General features: G+C 36.6%; 1 long non-coding RNA gene across 1 annotated transcript in view; it reads right to left on the reverse strand.

The window, feature by feature from the left end:
• Positions 1-216: 216 nt before the first annotated feature.
• Positions 217-21,266, reverse strand: part of LOC108580946 — a 28,648-nt gene continuing 7,598 nt past the window's right edge. The window contains exons 2-3 of the long non-coding RNA XR_002515602.2: positions 4,125-9,239; positions 217-1,740 (exon numbers count right to left, since the gene is read on the reverse strand). This is a non-coding gene — a long non-coding RNA (uncharacterized LOC108580946). The remainder of the gene's footprint in view (positions 1,741-4,124; positions 9,240-21,266) is intronic.

Here is a 21,266-nt window from a genome sequence, read left to right on the forward strand (position 1 = left end):
CATCACACACCGGGGCCTATTATGGGGGGCAGAGGGGGGAGGAATGGCATTGGAAGTTATACCTGATGTAAATGATGAGTTGATGGGTGCTGACGAGTTGATGGGTGCAGCACACCAACATGGCACAAGTATACATATGTAACAAACCTGTACGTTGTGCGCATGTACCCTAGAACTTAAAGTGTAATAAAATATATATATATGTGTGTGTGTGTATATATATATATATATAAATTCTCAAATTTAGTAGAAATACTTTCTTCATAGTCAAGGACCTCAAGTCAGTTCTAAAATGTTAATTTCTCTCATTAGTAACATTCTTGTTTCCCTGAAAAAAAAAAGTTAGTGTTTATACCTTCACATAATACTTTAGCATCTGCTTTTTTTCATCCATCCCCCAAGGGTAAGAAAACTGTTAAGCTCTTTCCTTCTCTCTTGGAATTCATCAGTTACTGTCAATGAAGGGCCTGTGCTATGCACAGTAATGCGCTATGTTTTATGGACATGAAACATAAAGGAGCAACAACATGTGTTTCGTGCCCTGGAAAATCAGTCAAAACAATGGCATTAATTTTGAGAAACCAAAGAGATCATATGATCCTTCACATCATCACAATATGGTGACCTACTGTCTCTGAAGGGAAAAAAAAGGGATTATATGAAATGTGCAAACATGAAGTATGATAAAAATGAAAATTAGCTTTTGGTTTGCAACAGTAAATACTGAAATATTTTCTTTAAGTTAGAATTTTAAAACACCAGTATATGAATCCAAACTCATTGATACATTTACTATTTCTTTATGAGATCATGCCTCCTCCATGATGCCTGTGAGAGGGAAAGATAGTATTAATAAAGGCTGTAGTCTGAGTTTTTACTAAGATATGGACTTTCAATATACAGCCTGCTGGATGTTTTTTAGTTAAAACGAAAATATTTTCCTGATTAGCCCAAATGAAAATGCAGTAGTATGAAAGACCTTCAAGAAGAGTTATTCCACTAACTTCCAAAGGTTATCAGATCTAGTTTTAAAGAGAGTTGAAAGTAATTATAAATTAGAATCATTCAAGTTTAATTTTGCTAATATTCTGAAATTGGGCACTATGCATAAATATCATCACTAATAAATACACTGGCTTGGAGTTGGAGTCATGCCTAACATCCAAATAACAAATTTCACCTTTTCTGAAAATGTATAAGGTAAAATTCATACGTGTGATACACATATGCTAACATCCCATCACTTAAAAAAGCCAGACATCTCAATTGTAGGATAATACTGTTAGCTAATTGTGACTGTAGGGAGAAACCTTACTAAAATGAACTTATATTTACAAGGGAGTAATAACTTGTTTTCATGCCTTTGATTAGCACCATAGACTGACCTCAGTCTTCTTTTATTTTTTAAGAAAGAATTATTTGATCTTTGTTATCGACATTTTCTTTGCCACTCTTAGCAACTGTTTAACAATTACATTTATAAACTTGACAGGAGGATTTTAGAAAATGGCTGAGAGTCTGTAATTGGGAAATTTACTTCATTTTTCTTGTTTCTGTTTTCTCTTCATAATAAGATGTTTGCTCCTTGTAAATAACTTTCTTAACTGTGTTATTGCCTCAGGGAGTACATGCAGTCACTCTGACCCAGGCAGCCTTATTATGGTTGTGGGGCCCTGGTGTCAGGTAATATTCAGACCAGCTGGGCCCATTGTCACCTTCTTTCACTGTTGCTTGCCATGGCTGGAAATAAAGGGCAACAATAATTACTTCTCAAAAGGTAGATGCTGAGAAGGCACTTTTTAGCGATATTGAAGGAAAGTTAATAAAGACATACCTATAGAAAAACAGAATAGAATTTGGAAGACCAGAAGGAAGTTTATTTTAGAAGAGATACTACCTCTCTTTCTCTTTCTCTGGTGTTGATGAGGATTTACTAGCTCTTTCTACCAGTTCCTGAAGAAGAACAAACTGTACATCACTCCCATTTATGAAACACTACCTCATTTCTAACTCAGTTAGCATAGGTACACTTCTGGCTAAACACATAATTTTCTGTGGTTATTTGAAGTGTTACAAAATAGAGAAATAGCCTACACATAGGATTATCTTAGTCCATTTTGTGCTGCTATAACATAATACCACAGACTGGATAATTTATAAAGAACAAAAGTTGAGTGGATCATGGTTCTTGAGGTTGAGCAGTCCAAGATTGAAGGGCCAGCATCTAGCAAGAGCCTGGTTTTGGCATCATCCCGTGGTACAAAGGGAACAAAAGGGTGAGACAGAGAGAATGAGAAAAGGGGGCAAACTTGTTTTTCATAAAGAACCCACTCCTGTGATAATGATATTCCCTCACGATGGAAGAGCCCACGTGACCTAATCATCCACCTCTAAATACTATTTTCAATATTTAGTGCAGTATTAAAAGATTCCACTTCTTGATGCTGCTACAATAACAGCTAAATTTCAACATGATTTTGGAAGAACCAAACATTTAAACCATAGCAGGGGTCAGGATTATAATCCTGGGAGAATGCCTATGAATGAGTCAATCAGCCTCCTCTACCCCCTAGTGGGCAAGACCAAGAGCCTCTCCACTGTGTTAGTGGGGATTGTATTACTTCTTGTGAATCCTATGGAAACCACAAGGGTCTTATTGCATGGGTTCAATGAGCGTGGTCTCCTATCTAATTCATCAGGGTGTTGGGCTCACAGATGAAATAATATACTGTTGTGTCTTACTCTGCTGGGGTTTCCAGAGCAAAACACCATAGACTGGGTGATTTAAACAACAGAAATTTATTTTTCACATTTCTGGTAGCTAGATATCCAGATTAACATTGGTGGGATTAGTTTCTGGTGAGGGCTCTCTTTCTAGTTTTCAGACTGATGCCTTCTTGCTTTGTGTGTAGATGACATTTCCTCAGTGTGTGCTGGTGAAGAGAGTGAGAACAAGCTCTCTTATATTTCATTTTTGTAAGGGCACTAATCCCGTGATAGCAGGACCTTGCCTTCATGACTTCCCAAAGACCCTATGTCCAAATATTATCACATTGTGAGTGAGAACTTCAACATATGAATTTTGTGGGGATAAAAATGTAGGACATAACACACTTTCCCTCAAATTGTTCCTAAGAAAAATTTGGGTGCTTGTAATTAGGGTTACACAACCTAAGCAAACTTCAAGATTACAAAATATTTTAAAAGGGCCAGAGTGTACATTGCTAGCAAAAGGGGCAAAATCTGGTGGTCTGATTCTTGTCCATTGAGTGAACAAGGAAGTATAGGGTACTATCTATAACTATAGTTAACTTCTTCTTTTTTTTTTTATACTTTAAGTTCTAGGGTACATGTTCACAACGTGCAGGTTTGTTACATATGTATACTTGTATACTTGTGCCATGTTGGTGTGCTGCACCCATCAACTCGTCAGCACCCATCAACTCATCATTCACATCATGTATAACTCCCAATGCCATCTGCCATCGCTCCCCCCTCCCCCCTCCCCATAAGAGGCCCTGGTGTGTGATGTTCCCCTTCCCGAGTCCAACTGATCTCATTGTTCAATTCCCACCTATGAGTGAAAACATGTGGTGTTTGGTTTGCTGTTCTTGTGATAGTTTGCTGAGAATGACGATTTCCAGCTTGCTCTGTGCTATTGATGTTTTTATAAGTAGGGAAACAAGTGAGAAGAAAATGTATTTTATGTTGGGTAAGTAGACATATTGAGAAGGCAACTTAATGCTTTGTCTACTTTATTCTAATCAAAAAATAAACTATTCCTTCCTTCAAATTTCAGCTCTATGTATAATATGATTAAGAACTCTGTAAAATTCTTGAGCAAGGTTTTCAAAATACTGCCCTAGAACCTTAAGATAGACAGAATAACATCTCCTGAAAGATCCCATACCCTAATCCCCAGAACCTGAGAATATGTAAGGCTACATGGCAAATTACACGGATAATTAAATTGCAGGTTGAATGAAGGTTGCTAATCAAACAGCCTTAAAACAGAGAGATAGCATGGATTGTCCAGGTGCTTACAAGGTTAACACGGGTCCTTACATGTGGAAGAAGGAGACAGAAGAGAAGGTAAAATGAATATGGTGTGGGCAGAACTGTACCTGATGTGTCTGACTTTAAAGATGTAGAATGGGGGTCACAAGCTGATGAATGGGGAAACCTTTGGAAACGAATTCTCTCCTAGAACCTCCAGAGGGAGCATGTCCCTGCTGACACCTTGACTTTAAGCCAGTATAATTTCGGAATTCAGATCTCCAAAACTGTAAGAGAATAAGTTTAAATTGTTATAAGCCGCCAAGTTTGCAGTAAGTTGTAACAGCGGTAATAGAAAGGTAATATAAACTTTCTCTCTCCCAGGTTGGTTTAATATCAGAATTCGACGCTATGTTCTACACATCTAGTCAGATCACTGTTCAGATGATTTATTTGCTGGAAAACTTTCTAATAGACTTAATGAAAAAGGGCTCCGCAAATAAAAGTTCATAATAATTTTTCAGTGTTCGTTTCCACATTTTCTACAGACATTTCTAGAGATTACCTTTCATGTGCCTACAAGTCAAAATTGAATGTATCTCCAACTAATTTCCCTCAGGCTGCTATTAAATAATTAACAGTCACTTTTTTCACAATAAACATAAGCAGGTTTAATAACTTAACATTTGCTTTATCAAGTCATTTATGTGCCTATATTGAAGGAAATAATAATAATTGTGATCTTTCAAAAACGTAATGCAGAAACAGAAAATGCAAAATCACATTATTAGTGATAATGTATGTGTCCTTTAAATGAAGTCCCACTCTGATGTAGTTCATTAATAGCTTGGGCCTTTTAGTATGAAAATACTTTTAAACATTGGATGGGTGATTGGACCTAATCCTTCAAGTCCTTTTCCAGCATGCAGTTCCAAAACTCTATGATCCTCTGTTGACGTAGATCAAAGCACAGAATCAGGCTGCTTTCTTAAAATAAAACTTCTTATAAAAATCCTTAAAAGCAAGGCTTCCTTTATTGCATTTGAAGATTTGAAGTCAGCCTTAACAAAATCTCATTTACCTGGCATGCTTGCAGACTTATTTTAAGGATAAAATTTTAAAAAACACACACACATTCCAAAGTCAGACACAGGAACTGATATAGAAAAGTAATTAGTTAAGCTTTTAAAATATCTGGTTATTTCACACTTATAATACAATGCTATTGCTTAGCAATTTGATGAATGTAAATTAACAATGGCTTTGTGATTCAGAAATAATATTGTGAGCATTTGTTTATAAAAAAGTATTACTTGCCTCTCCCGGGTATCACCATATAGATATCATTTGAAAACTAAGTTATTTAACCAAAAGTTGAAGGAATCTTATCTGAGATTGTTTCTTGCTCTCAATAAAATTATTTTATTTCTTCTTAGCAATATCTGTTGATTTTTTAACAGTGGTCAAAATATGTTCCTTATTACACATCAATACCTATTTAAAACTATAAAGGAAGGTTTTACATGCTGATCCATGAAGGCCTAGGAACCTCAAGCTCCTTTGTGAGACTGGATTAATTGGGAGTAGAGGCAGATGCATGATACAGGTAACATTCCTATACCCACCATTTTAATCAGGTAGCTCAGCTTTCTCTAGTTTATATGTTGGATTTCACTTTTGGTTGGAAGAAATGTTTGGATAGCAATGTCTTAAAGAACTTCATTGCAATAAAATTCACATTCATATAGAATATATTATATAAAAGCACATTTCAACTCTATCATAGACTGATGGCTATTCCTGGGCACATGGCTACCCGGAACAAAGACTTCATTTCCTATCCTCCCTTGCAAATAGGTGTGGTTGCGTGACTAAGCTGTCACTAAGAAAATGTAAACGGAAGTGGTATATAAAATGTTTGGATCATGTCCTTAAACTGCAGGATTGTGCCCCTGATGACCCTATTTTCTTTATCTTACTGTTTGAAAGAGGAATTCTTGGAGCTCTCTCTACTTTGAAACTTTAGGATAAAGATCACATCACCAAATAAATCTGTAGATTACCATAACAGCTGTGAATTACCTAAATTCACACTTTCATGAGAAATAAACTTTCACCATGTTTGAGCTACTGTCATTTTGTGTTTCTATCACATCTATGCAAATCTAAATAAATTACCATCTTACAGGCTTTTATGCTATTCCTGATAAAGACTATTAAGCCTAACTGAATTCTGATAACTAGATACATAAATCAGATCTTTTATCTTTTTCTATTCATTTATGTGTTGACAAAGATAATAGTTATGTAAATAACATAGACATATGTTTGTCTGAAAATTATAGTCCTATAAATGTAAGTAGATTAAAAAATGTTATGGCTTTCAAAATTTGTATTTGGTAAGATTGAGAGCTATCATCTCAGTTTACAAAAATAATGTATATTTTATAACACTGCTTTCAATGTAATTGCAATCACGAGAATGCTCAGAGATAACAAAATCAACTACCCTGAAGAAAAAATGTCTGAAGAATAAGCATATGTATAGTCCGGCGTTACAATTAGTCTTTTAAGTAACAGTAAACAAATGTTTCTAAAAGCTTTTGAAGTGAAAAACATTTTAATCACTTAAGTCAGAAAACACCATTATCCTGCAGAATCAGTAGAACTGGTAATAACAATAAATTGAATTGTCTTGCTAAATTAGCCAGTGAGTATGAATGTTCATGATTCACTACTCAAAAGTAAACAAACACAAAAATGCCTTTGAAAGAAATTGACTTTCAGTAGTCAGAACAATAAAGTACTAGCGCTGTCATTTAAATTAGGAACGTTGAAGAAATTGAAGATGAAACCCAGCAATATAACAGATTTTTACACCAAAGACTGATTTCTGCACCAAAGACTGGTGAGAGGCACTAGAAGGAATGCAAGAAAAGGGGGATTCTAAACACAGCAACAAGGATAGAGTCTAGTTATCCTAGGGAAGGAGCTAAGGAAATCAGAAGCAAAGACATTCAAGAAATAGTAATGCAGGAATCAATGGAGATGAAAGTCAAACTGGTTACTCAAGTACAGTTATGACAGGTGAAACTCAAAAAGTCCAGGTGGTAAGATCACTCCAGGTGGCTGGCTAATCATTATCAGAGAGTAATAACAGATGGATCGGGGTCAGGAGTGAAAAATGCCATTTGTGGTGAAGGCTACTAGGCAGACATGAGATTCCAGGCAGAAAACATAGTCAGTGAGAGCGCAGAGGAATGAGGCAGATCTCAGTCATTAAGAACTTGGGATACAGGAAAAGAATCATGTTTCCCAAGACATTTCTGGAATATCCAAGTTAACATTTGTGATCTATGAGAGGGGTACCCAGTACTTAGTCATGGTGATAACGACAGGAGATAGACAAATTCCAAGGCAGACGGGGGTGGGTCTCTGGTAGGGCTCAACCTTCAACCTTCAGCCTTCAACCTTCAACCTTCAACCTTCAACCTTCAACCTGAGGACTGAGCTTCCAGTTCCAGACAGAGTCCATTACTGGAGTGAGTACTTCTATCCTGTCTTACCTACTCTGCTCTCTCTCTGAATTGGTTCCTTCTGGATGGTGCCTTGTAACCAATTGAATGATGCTTTTTCCAAGACCACCCATGGACCAATCAGCATGAATGCCCCCATTACAAGCTCATAATAACCCTGGACTCAGCCACACAGAGAGCTACCCATTTCAGGTCACCTGTCACTGTCAAGAACTTTTCTGTCACTCAATAAAATTCTACCCTGCCTTTCTCATTCTCTGGTGTGAAAGGTAAAGGGCACAAAACAGATATACAGTGACTTAAAATTTTTGTGTACCTAAAGAAGCATTAAAAATCAGAAAGGAAATATACAGTTTAGTAGCCTAATGGATAGTTATTTTCTTATCTAAATTTTTATGTTATATATGTGTCACTTTTATGCTAAAGGGAATTACTAAATTTATTTTTAAAATAAATACAATTTATGAAACTTTAAAATTTTACATTTAAAGCTTTAAGGAATTTCAGATGCAGAGATTAATAACTAATGAAATTTATAATATCAAAGAAGAAATCATAACTAATATCACCAGCAAAATTATTGGGGTAAATCATATATAAAAGACAGAACTTGGATTAAAAAAAAAAAAGTAAGGAAAACTAAAAACAGATCAAAGTAGAAACACTTTCTTTAATCAATCCTTGGCAAAGAGATTTCACCAATCTCTAATGAAAAGAAATTGATATCAAACCCTATATAATAATTATGTACTTTTCTGTATAAAATTATGTACAATTTTACAGTACAATAATGTAGATTTAGTCACCATTACATTTTTTGTTGTCTTCATAAAATTATTAGTTATAAAACCTTTTCTTGGTTAGTTTCAGCTAGATGACTAAATTGAATCAACTATATCACCTTTATAATTAAGATTCTGTTGTCCAAACAGGAAAATTGAAGTAAGCAATTTTCCTTATGGAATATTATTCCATTAAATGTCAACCCAGGATGGGTTCGATGCATAATATAAAAAACGCTACTAAGACATCTCTGGAACACTTCAAAGTGTATTATCAACCAAAAAATCTTCAAATTTTGGTTTGGAAAAAAAAAAACAAAACCCTCAAATAGCAACCAGTTGACAGCAAGCATGCTTATAAAGAAATAGAATTCCAGTTACTATTGATAATGTTTGCAGTGCTAAATTCAGTCCTTTCTAGGAGACATTTCCCTAACAGCTGAAGAAAATATGCTAAAAAAAAAAAAAAGTAAGATCCCCCGTTCTGCCCTGTGAAGACATGCAAATCCATAATGTATTTCTCCTTTTGCTCTCCATGCCGTGGTTGAAGTTCACAATGTTTCCAGCCCTATTAAAATCTATCCTTCTTGGATAACATGCTATTCTTTGATAAGCTGAGATAAGCAATTTACCAGCTCATGCTGAGTTGTAACAGTTACTAATGGGCTGCTTCTCAGGTTGTAGTGTTGCCTTCTGAGATACAAAATTCCTGAACAGTAGAAAAATGAATTATTGGTGAATGATCCAGGCACTGATAAGCAAGAACAATTATTATATTTAGGGAGAAAACTTTGGTTTGACCTCAAAATGCTTCATACACCATTTTAGGTAGGTCTGCCTGTGTTTAAGTGTCTGTCCTTTGTCATCATGAGGGATCAGAAGGATGCATTTTCTCTTGCCTCGCCATTCTGTGGATCAGGATTTGCTGTAGAGAAAACAAACATGATAACAGGCTTCCTTATAATAGGTAAATCTATAAACTCCTTTAGTTTCCCTGAAAATAAATAGGAGAAAATGGAAAAATATATATTTCTGAGTTTTTGTATTTTTTGATAAATGTTCAGTCTTCCCAAAATGTCTTGGAAAGATTAGAAAATAGAAAAAAAGCATATACCTTGAAAGCTTCAAATCATGGGGATAAAAAAGCTAAACAGATCTAAGGTCATTTGAGGCAGAAAATGTTTTCAATCAGTTTCCTCATCATGTCATCAAATGTGACTTTCCCTTTAGTGACTTCTTTACATTCATTATTTTAAACTTAAGTTTCTTAAAATGAAAGGCTTTGGTTTATTTCTAAATAGAAGGCTATGATGAATGAGGTGTTTTATTGTTTTTCTCAAAGTCTTTCAGTCTTCCTAAAAGAGGCCACTTTGTATTTTTATTTGCAAGATTTAATATTAAGCTAGTTTACATAAAATGAATCTTTCACCTACAAGAGCAAATTATTTTCACTCCCTGGCTGTATTTGTTACAGTTTATCTTGTGAAATTAGTGAAATTTGGCAGTAAATGCCAAATTTTAATATACAGTTGACAATAATGGAGTTTTTGACTAGTTTGAGACCAGACCACAAATCAGCTGATTCAGAACAAATTAACTGACCTCTGGTTCTATTACTAATTTTTTTGACAGCCATTGCCCTAGTCTGCTATGACCTATGTAAATGGAAACATATTTCCAAGATAATCACTCCCTTCTTCTGAGGATGAGGACAATAAGAATGTCAATCTCTTAAGATCATTTTGAAGATTAAGTAAGAAGAAGCATAAAAAACTTGTGGCACATGTAAAATCTCTTAAAGATTAGTTATTATTGTCATTAGTAAATAAAAATAAATGGGAAGAATAAATAAACTATTGATTGGTAAATATGACATTATATTAACAGGTTACAGAAAAAAATATACACACAAACATATCTTTTCTAACAGTCTGAATAGGCCTATATTGGAAAGTGCAAAACAAACAATGGGAAAAAAGCGGTAGTAATTCATTAGAGGTAAGAATGTAATGAGAAAGACAAAGTAGTTTTAATATGCTCAAGTATCCAAGTCCTGATTAATTTTATAACAGATTAATGAAAGAACATTTATATACCATTTAGGAACATTTATATTAAAAGAAATAAAAAATATTAGAACTGTTCCAGTTTCCAAAATCAAGGTGCTAGTAACTACTGGAAATGACAACCTCACTGTTGATACTTAGTAAATTTCTAGAATCAATTGTTAAAGAAATTGTTTGTTTATTAGTATGTGAAAAATAAGATAACCTTCAGAGAGCATGATTGCTTACTCAAAGTAAGGAACAGTAAAATAATTTTGATATTATTTTATACATTGATTAGAGAAATGTCAGAGAGAAATATATCATCATTTCAATAAAACAGTATGATATGGTTTGACTGTGTCCCCATCCAAATCTCATCTTGAATTGTAACTCCCACAATTCCCATGTGTCATGAGAGGAACCCAGTGGGAGGTAATTGGAACCTTCACTGTTCTTGTGATAGTGAATAATTCTCATAAGATCTGATGGTTTTAAAAAGAGGAATTCCCTGCACAAACTCTTGTTTTGCCTGCTGCCATCCATGTAAGACATGACTTGCTCCCCCTTGCCTTCTGCCATGACTGTGAGGCCTCCCGAGCCATGTGGAGTTGTAAGTCCATTAAACTCTTTTTCCATGTAAATTACCCAGTCTCGCGTATGTCTTTATCAGCAGTGTGGAAACAGACTAATACAGTAAATTGGTACCAGTAGAGCAGGGCATTGCTGAAAAGATACCCAAAAATGTGGAAACAACTTTGGAACTGGGTAACAGAAAGATGTTGGAACAGTTTGGAGGGCTCAAAAGAAGACAGGAAAATGTGGGAAAGTTTGGAACTGCCTAGAGACTTGTTGAATAGCTTAACAAAATTGCTGATAGTGATATGAACAATAAGGTCCAGGCTGAGGTGACTTTAGATGGAGATGAGGAACTTGTTGGGAACCGGAGCAAAGGTGACTCTTAGTTAGTGTCTGTTTGTTTCAAATTAAATAAATCTTTTTAGTATTTCTCATAAGGCAGTTCTAATGGCGGATTAACTCACAGCTTTTATTTGCCTGTAAAAGTCTTTATCATAGTTGCACAGCTAAATAACAGCCTTGCTTCATATATATTCTTAGTTTACAGGGTTTGTTTTCCCCCTTTCAGCACTCTGAATATATCATTCCACTCTCTCCTTGTCTGCAAGGTTTCTACTACTCTGATAGTCTTATGACTGTTCCTTTGTATGTGATGAGTTGCTTTTCTCCTGCTTTCAAAATTCTGTTTTTAATTTTTAGAATTGATTATAGTGTGCCTCAGGGAATATCTCTATTTAATTTATTTGTGGTTATTTGGGCTTCATGGATATGGATGCTCTTTTTATTCTCCAGATTTGGGAAGTTGTCTGTCATTACTTTTTAAATAAGCTTTCCTCTCCTTTCTCTCTCTCCACTACTTCTGGGACCCTCATAGTTTATATAGTGGTTCATATGATGGTATCTTATAAGTCATATATGCTATCTTCACTTTTTAAATTGTTCTTTTTTTGCTCCTTTGAGTAATTTCAGATGCCTTGTCTTTAAGCTCATTAAATTTTTCTTCTTCTTGATTGAGTTTGCTATAGAAGCTCTATGTATAATTTTTATTTCAGTCATTATATTCTTCTGCTGCAGGATTTCTGATTGCTTTTTAAATAGCTTCTATCTTTTTGTTTGAATTATTTTATGTATTTTTGTGGGGCTTTTCTATTAGTTTCTACCTGTATTCTCTTGTAGTCCACCGAAGGTCTTTAAGAGGATTATTTTGAATTATTTGCCAGGCAGTTTGCGGATCTTCATATCTTTAGGATCAGTTACTGGTGATTTATTTTGTTCGTTTGGTGATGTCATGTTTCCCTGATTATTCAATTTTTCATGATCATTATGACCTTCTATTGGGTCTGCACATTTGAAGAAGTAGACAACTTCTGCAGTTTTTACAGTTGGCTTTGCAGTGAAAGCCCTTCACCAGTCACTTCATCCATAAATTCTTGGTGGGCCTCTGGTTGGTTTTGTGGGTAAGATTGCTTCTACAGTCCTTAGGCAGGGTAGCCTGATGTCTTCCGGGGTCAGAGTGGTTGAGCCTGAAGCCTGAGTTGCATGGGCATGCCATGGTTCTGGGTCCATGAAGACCTATCTGGCACCTAGATCTGCAGGGGCTGGCCCAGCATCGGGATCTACCAGTGTACGCCTGGACTCTGGATCTGTTGGAGCCTGTGGCTGTGGGAACTAGCCTACAGTCTGGATCTTCAGGGGCTAGTCTGAAAAATGAGTCTGTGGAGGTTAGCCTGGAGCTAGGTTGGTCTAGAGGCGGGGCTCCAATTGGCACGCCTGAGTCATGGGTACATAGGAGCAGTATTAAAACTTGGGTTTGTGGGGGATGGTCTGAGACTGGAGTCTACTCATGTGGCTCTGGACCCTGGGTCTGCTGGAGCAAGCATTTGTTGGGGCCAGTGTTAGGCCTGGGACCAAAGGGACCAGCCTGGTGTTGGGAGGACACAGAATGTAGAGCTGCAGGAGGTTACCTGGCAGACTAAGTCTGCAGATATCAGCCTGATGCCTGAGCCTATAGAGGCTGTCCTGGAATTTGTGTCTGTAGGTGCCAGCCTGAAGCCTGGGATCAGAGGAGGTGGCCTAGCATTGGGTTTTACTGGGGCATGTCTGATACCAGGGTCCATACCACTTCCCTCCCCTTCTTCAAAGCAGAAGGTATCTCTCTCCATGTTGTGTTGCCTGGGTTTGTGGGGAGGATGATGCACATAATGTGGAACTGTTCTTCCTGCTCTCTTTAATGTGATGTTTCTTATTTCAGTGCTATACCCATATGCCATAATCTCTTACATGGATTCCTTAGCTCTTGTGAAGGTATGCTCATACATTGTTATTTGTTCAAATTGTTGTTTTCTTGAGGGCATAAATGCTGTAAGGTTTTATTCTGCCATCTTGCTGATGTCACTCTCTCAAAGCTCCATATGAGTATTAGTTAACCATAGATGTAATAAAAATTAATAGCAGAATATAGATAGTAAGAAAGCTAGCACATTAATTTCTGATATGGTTTGGGTCTGTGTCCCCACCCAAATCTTATATAGAATTATAATCCTCAATGTTGGAGGTGGGAGGCAGTGGTAGGTGATTGGATCACAAGGGAGGTTTCTGAGGAATCTCAGCACCATCTCTCTAGTGCTGTTCTCCTACTAGAGTTGCCATGAGATCTGGTTGTTTAAAAGTATATAGCATCTCCCTTCTCATTTTCTTTCTCCTGTTCTGGCCATGTGAAGTTCCGCATTTCCCTTCACCTTATTCCATGTTATAAGTTTCCTGAGGCCTCCTTAGAAGCTGAACAGATGCCACCATGCTTCCTGTGGGGCCTGCAGAGTCATAAGCCAATTAAACCTCTTTTTGTATATAAATTACCCAGGCTCAGGTATTTCTTTATAGCAGTGAAAGAACTGACTAATACAGTTGCCAAAAATAGAAAATTATGCTTATAGGAATAAGTATCCCATTTATTCTATTCCAAATAAACCAAATCAGCTTACAGACTTCTCTTTTTCTCAGTGTGTTTTTTAAAAAGACATTAATAGAAATATGATACTTGTGAGTAGGGCGTTTTGACTTGTTATGAAAAAGAGAAAAATGTAATATATGAATGCGCTGGGCATGTTTAAACAAAAGGAATTTTTTTTTTAAATAGCAAGAACTATCTTAAATATTTAAACTATTATCATTTAGGAGTGGCTTTACTATGTGTTGTTTCTAATAGTAAAACTAAAATTAGTAAATGAAGGTCATGTAGTGGTAGATCTCTTGTCAAGATTCAAAGAACAATGAGTTTTTATGATGTATTGAGTTTCATACTATAAAACGAATTCATCTGTAGGATCACAGAATAAAAATAATACTGAGGAAGATAAGTCAACTTCTCTTTAATGTCCAGCCTCAATGAGTACAACTATGTAATAGAGGTTGAGAGATTCTGGAGGCAAACTTTCTGGGTTCATTTTCCATCTTCCTTACTCATTTTCAATATAATTTTGTGCCAATTACTTAATATCTTTGTACCTCAATTTCCTTACCTGTAAAATGCAGGTCTTCAAGCACAATTATAAAATCCAAAATTTTTCAAAGTTAAACCTTTTTTTAAGGTTATTGCAAACTTATTTGACAAAAAGAATGTATCTGAAAAGATATGAGTTACTTATAGCCATATTTTCTCATGTAATGTGAACATTTACAACTTTCTTCATAGAAATGTTAATGTGTTTGATTATGATGTGCTGCCCCCAGACCCTTCTGGGGGTAATATATGTCTATAATATATGTACTGTATTATTTTTCTGAATGCTTAAAACCTCTAATTTTTTAAACACATCTGTCCCTAATGATTTCAGCAAAACTGTACACCTGTAATGCCTATGACATAATAAGGCTATAATACTCATATACAGAAAAGCTGGGCGTGAGGGGTCAGGCGTGGCTCAAGCCTGTAATCCCAGCCGCCTCGGGAGGCCGAGATGGGTGGATCACGGTGGCCGTGAGATCGAGACTATCCTGGCTAACACTGGGTGAAACCCCCGCCTCTACTTAAAACAAAAAAAACTAGCTGGGCGAGGGTGGCAGGCTGCCTGCAGTCCCAGCTTACTCCCGGGAGGCTGAGGCAGGAGAATGGCATGAACTCCAGGAGGCGGAGCTTGCAGTGAGTGGAGATCTGGCCACTGGGCACTCCAGCCTGGGCGGCAGAGCCATAATCCGCCTCAAAAAGCCAGGCGAGATAAATAGATAAATGCATAACTTATTGTATTAGTCTGTTTTATGCTGCTGATAAAGACATACCTGAGACTCGTAATTTATAAAGAAAAAGATTTAATTTGACTCACAGTTCCATGTGGCTGAGGAGGGGCCTCTACAAGCATAGTAGAAGGCAAAAGTCATGTCTTTTTTTTTTTTTTTTTTTTTTGCTGTACAAATCTCTTTATTATTATTATTATTATTATTATTATTATTATTATACTTTTAAGTTCTAGGTGCATAAAATAACGCAGTAGGTTTGTTACATAGGTATATTTTAGAAGCATAAGTTGCTGTGCTGCACCCATCAACTCACAAAGCACCCATCAACTCACATTTACATCAAGTATAACTCCTAATGCAATCCTCCCTCCCTCTCCCTCCCCCAAGGATAGGCCCCAAAGTGTGTGATGTTCCCCTCCCAGTCCAAGTGATCTCATTGTTCAGTTCCCACCTATGAGTGAGAACATGTGTTTGGTTTTCTGTTCTGTGGATAGTTTGCTAAGAATGATGGTTTCCAGCTGCATCCATGTCCCTACAAAGGACACAAACTTATCCTTTTTATGGGCTGCATAGTATTCCATGGTGTATATGTATTATTACTTTCTTTTAATCCAGTCTGTCACTGATGGACATTTGCTGATTCCAAGTCTTTGCTATTAGGAATAGCTACCAGAATAAAACACATGTGCATGTGTCTCTTTATAGCAGCATGATTTATAATCCTTGCATATCCCCAGTAATGGGATGGCTGGGTCATATGGTACAACGAAGTTCTAAATCCTTGAGGAATCGGGCTTTCATACTGTTTTCCATATAATGGGTGAACTAGTTTTACAATCCCACCAACAGTGTAAAAAGTGTTCCTATTTCTCCACATCTCCAGCACCTGTTGTTTCCTGGATCTTTTGAATGATCGCCATTCTTAACTGGTGTGAGGATGGTATCTCATTGTGGTTTTGATTTTACTTCTCTCATGGCCACTGATGATGGGCATTTTCATGTGTCTGTTGGCTGTATGGGAAAGTCTTCTTTGAGAAATGTCTGTTCATATCCTTGCCCACTTTTGATGGGCTGTTTGTTTTTTTCTCTCTCTTTGCCAATTTGTTTGAGTTCTTTGTAGGTTCTGGATATTAGCCCCTTTGTCAGATGAGTAGATTGCAAAAATTTCATTCTGTAGGCTGCCTGTTCACTCTGATGGTAGTTTCTTTGCTGTGCAGAAGCTCTTAGTTTAATTAGATCCTACTTGTCAATTTTGGCTTTTGTTGCCATTGCTTTTGGTGTTTTAGACATGAAGTCTTTGCCCACGCCATGTCCTGAATGGTACTACCTAGGCTGAATATTCCTGGTCCAGTATGGCTAGGCCAATTTTCCTTACACCATTTATTAAATAGGAAATCCTTTCCCCATTTCTTGTTTCTCTCAGGTTTGTCAAAGATCAGATGGCTTACGTGTGGTATTATTTCTGAGGACTCTGTTCTCGTTCCATTGGTCTATATCTCTGTTTTGAGCCAGTACCATGCTGTTTTGCTACTGTAGCCTTGTAGTATAGTTTGAAGTCAGGCAGCTGATGCTTCCAGCTTTGTTCTTTTGACTTAGGATTGTCTCTTGGAGATGTGCGGGGCTCTTTTTTGGTTCCATATGAACTTTTTAAAGCAGTTTTTTTCCCAATTCTGTGAAGAAACTCATTGGTAGCTTGGATGGGGATGGTATTGAATCTTATAAATAACCTTTGGGCAGTATGGCCATTTCACAATATTGATTCTTTCCTATCCAAGGAGCATGGTATGTTCTTCCATTTTGTTTGTGTCCTCTTGATTTCACTGAGCAGTGGTTTGTAGTTTTCCTGAAGAGGTCCTTTTACATCCTTTGTAAGCTGGATTCCTAGGTATTTTGCCCTTTGAAGCAATTGTGAATGGAAGTTCATTCATGATTTGGCTCTCTGTTTGACTGTTATTGTGTAAACGAATGCTTTCTTGTGATTTTTGCACATTAATTTTGTATCCTGAGACTTTGCTGAAGTTGCTATCAGCTTAAGGAGATTTTGGGCTGAGATACAATGGGTTTTCTAAATATACAACTGCTACCTACCTGCAAAGAGGGACAATTTGACTTCTTCTTTTCCTAACTGAATACCCTTGATTTTCTTTCTGCCTGATTGCCCTAGGCCAGAACTTCCAACACTAAGTAGTTGAATAGGAGTGGTGAGGAGAGGGCATCCCTGTCTTCTTGTGCCAGTTTTCAAAGGCAGTCTTCCTAGCTTTTCCCATTCAGTATGATATTGGCTGTGGGTTTGTCATATAAATAGCTCTTATTATTTTGAGTATGTTCACACACTGAATTTATTGAGCGCTTTTAGCATGAAGGGCTGTTGAATTCCTGTCAAAAAGCCTTTTCTGCATCTATTGAGATAATCATGTGGTTCTTTGTCTCTTTGTCTCTGTTTATATGCTGGATTATGTTTCTATTGATTTGCAAATGTTGAACTATCTTGCATCCCAGGGATGAAGCCAACTGATCAGTATGGTGATAAGCTTTTGATGTGTTGTTGAACTGCTTTGCCAGTATTTTATTGAGGATTTCCGTAATTGATGTTCACTAGGGATATTGGTCTAAAATTCCTCTCTTTTTTGTTGTGGTTCTGCCAGGCTTTGTATCAGGATGTTGGTCTCCTTATAAAAATGAATTAGGAGGATTCCTCTTTTCTATTGATTGAATAGTTCTTAGTTGAATGAAAATTAGCTCCTCCTTGTACCTCTCTGGTAGAATCTCGCTGTGAATCCATCTGGTCCTGGACTTTTTGTTGTAGCTATTAATTATTGCCCCAATTTGAGCTTGCTATTGGTCTGTCTTAGGGATTCAACTTCTTCCGGTTTAGTCTTGAAGAGTGTAAGTGTCCAGGAAATTATCCATTCTTCTAGATTTTCTAGTTTATTTGCATATAGAGGTGTTTATAGTATTCTCTGATGGTAGTTTGTATTTCTGTGGGTCGGTGGTGATATCCCTTTATCATTTTTATTAAGTGCTATTTGATTCTTCTCTCTTTCTTCTCTTTATTAGTCTTGCTAGCTGTCTGTCAATTTTGTTGATCTTTTCAAAACCAACTCCTGGATTCATTGATTTTTGAGGGTTTTTAGTTCTATCTCCTTCCAGTTCTGCTCTTGATCTTAGTGGATTTCTTTGCCTTCTGCTGGTTTTCTCAATGTGTTTGCTCTTGCTTCTCTAGTTCTTTTAATCATGATGTTAGAGTGTCAATTTTAGATCTTTCTGCTTTCTCTCTTTGTGGGCATTTCTAGTGCTATAAATTCCTCTCTACACACTGCTTTTAAATGTGTCCCAGAGATTTGGTATGTTGTATCTTTGTTCTCATTGGCTCTTTAAAGAACATCTTTATTTCTTGTTGCCTTCATTTCAAGTATGTACCCAGTAGTCATTCAGGAGCAGGTTGTTCAGTTTCCATGTAGTTGGGCGGTTTTGATTGAGTTTCTTAGTCCTGAGTTCTAGTTTGATTGCACTGTGGTCTGAGAGACAGTTTGTTGTAATTTTCTTGTACATTTGCTGAGGAGTGCTTTTACTTCACTATGTGGTCAATTTTGGGAGTAAGTGCGATGTGGTGCTGAGAAGAATGCATATTCTGTTGATTTGGGGTGGAGGAGTTCTGTAGATGTCTATTGTGGGTCTGCTTGCTGTAGAGAGATGAGTTCAATTCCTGATATCCTTGTTACCTTTCTGTCTCGCTTGATCTGTCTTAATGTTGACAGTGGAGGTTAGAAGTCTCCCATTATTATTGTATGGGAGTCTAAGTCTCTTTGCAAATCTCTAAGGACTTGCTTTATGAATGTAGTGCCCCTACTGGGTGTGCATATATATTTAGGATAGTTAGCCTTTTCCTGTTGAATTGATCCCTTTACCATTATGTAATGGCCTTTTGTCTCTTTTGATCTTTGATGGTTTAAAGTCTGTTTTATCAGAGACTAGTATTGCAACCCCTGCTTTTTATTCTCCATTTGTTTGGTAAATCTTCCTCCATCCCTATTTCCTTGAGCCTATGTATGTCTCTGTGCATGAGATGGGTCTCCCTGGAATACAGCAGACTGATGGGTCTTGACTTTTATCCAGTTTGCTAGTCTGGGTGTCTTTTAATTGGAGCACTTAGTCCATTTTACATTTAAGGTTAAGATTGTTATGTGTGGAACTTGATCCTGCCATTATGATATTAACTGGTTATTTTGCTCGCTAGTTGATGCAGTTTCTTCCTAGCCCTCGCATGGTCTTTACATTTCACATGTTTCTTTGCAATGGCTGGTACTGGTTGTTCCTTTCCATGTTTAGTGCTTCCCTTCAGGGTCTCTTGTAAGGCAGGCCTAGTGGTGACAAAATCTCTAAGCATTTGCTTATCTGTAAAGAATTTTATTTCTCCTTCACTTATGAAACTTACTTTGGCTGGATATGAAATTCTGTGTTTAAAATTCTTTTCTTTAAGAATGTTGAATATTGGCCCCCACTCTCTTCTGGCTTGTAGAGTTTCTGCCGAGAGATCTGCTGTTAGTCTGATGGGCTTCCCTTTGTGGGTAACCCGACAAAAGTCATGTCTTACATGGCAGCAGACAAGAGAGAATAAGAGACAAGTGAGAGGGAAAACCCCATATAAAATCATCAGATCTTATGAGACTTATTAACTACCAAGAGAACAGTATGGGGAAAACTGCTCCCATGAGTCAATTTTCTCCCACCGGGTCCCTCCCACAACACAGAGGAATCATGGAAGCTACAATTCAGGATGAGAGTTGGGTGAGGACACAACGAAACCATATCACTTATGTTAGCTACTACCACTACAAAAATTATTTTATTTTCTGTATCCCTTATATTCAGAACAAAGTCATGAAAAGGAAAAATATTATTTCTTTATCACATGCAAAAGTGACGTCATGCATATTGGTACTTGTAAACTTTTATAACCAAGACTTTTTAGTAGTGCTCTTACAAAAGATTTCAACTTATTAGAAATCTTATAATGTTTAATTTCTCATAGTTGGAGAGTGTTAAAAAATTCTTTCATGGAAAAAGTTTAAGCCATCTTCTGTATATAAATAGAACAAAAATGAGAGCATACACTTAAAATGGTTAAACTTTCAAATGCATTTTCATCCAAGACAAAAAATTTCTGTGAAATATATTCCTGATTCTTTGCAATTCTAAGAATTTTACTTCTTAGAGAACATGATTTTTGTATGTGTGAAGAAGTCATACTAACTTTCAGAGTAACTATTTTTATACACAGTCCAAGAACTTGTAACTTATAAACTGAGAACCTTAAAGTATGACTTTAAATTCTTACAAATCTTTCTCGATAGACCTGGATAGCATCCATTATTTCACAAGTTTCAAAGAAATATGTACACTCTACACATACTTTTGAACAATTCTGTTCTAGTAGTCCATTTTCTGTTGGTATAAAATAATATCTGGGATTGTGTAATTTATTAAAAAAAGAGGTTTATTTAGTTCTACAGGCTGAGAAGTTTGAGGACATAGCCTTGGCTTCAGGCGAGGGTTGGGCTGTGTCACAATATGGCAGATAAGTCAAAGGGGAACTAAATACCTGCAAAGAGGAAGGAGGGGGAAACAGTAGAGGAAATTTGCTTTGTAACAACCTGCTCTTGTGGGAACTAATTCATTCCTGAGATAATAAGTCTAATATCCAAGAGCAAGAACTTATTACTGAGAGAATGGGACCAAGTCATTCATGAGGTATTTACCCCAATGACCCAAACACTTTCCACTGGGCCCCACTTTCCAACACCACCACACTGGGGGTCAAATTTCAATATGAGCTTTTGTGGGGCCAAACAAACCATATCCAATCACAACACCTGAATACTGTATACTATCAGAGACAAAGAGATTATTGTTCAAGTAGAAAAAATTGAATTCTAAAAAAATAGCCAGCTCAGAACGAGACTGTAGAGTTTAGAGCAGAGGGTTGGATATTACAATGGTAAATTCATGACTATCACATCGTTGATAATTGATCATTGATGACAGCCATAGAGTTAAATAGCATCATGAAATTGTAGAATATCACTTGCTAAAAA

The sequence above is a fragment of the Papio anubis genome, chromosome 9 (genome assembly GCF_008728515.1).
Source record: "Papio anubis isolate 15944 chromosome 9, Panubis1.0, whole genome shotgun sequence".
In the NCBI taxonomy this organism is placed as follows: Eukaryota; Metazoa; Chordata; class Mammalia; order Primates; family Cercopithecidae; genus Papio; species Papio anubis.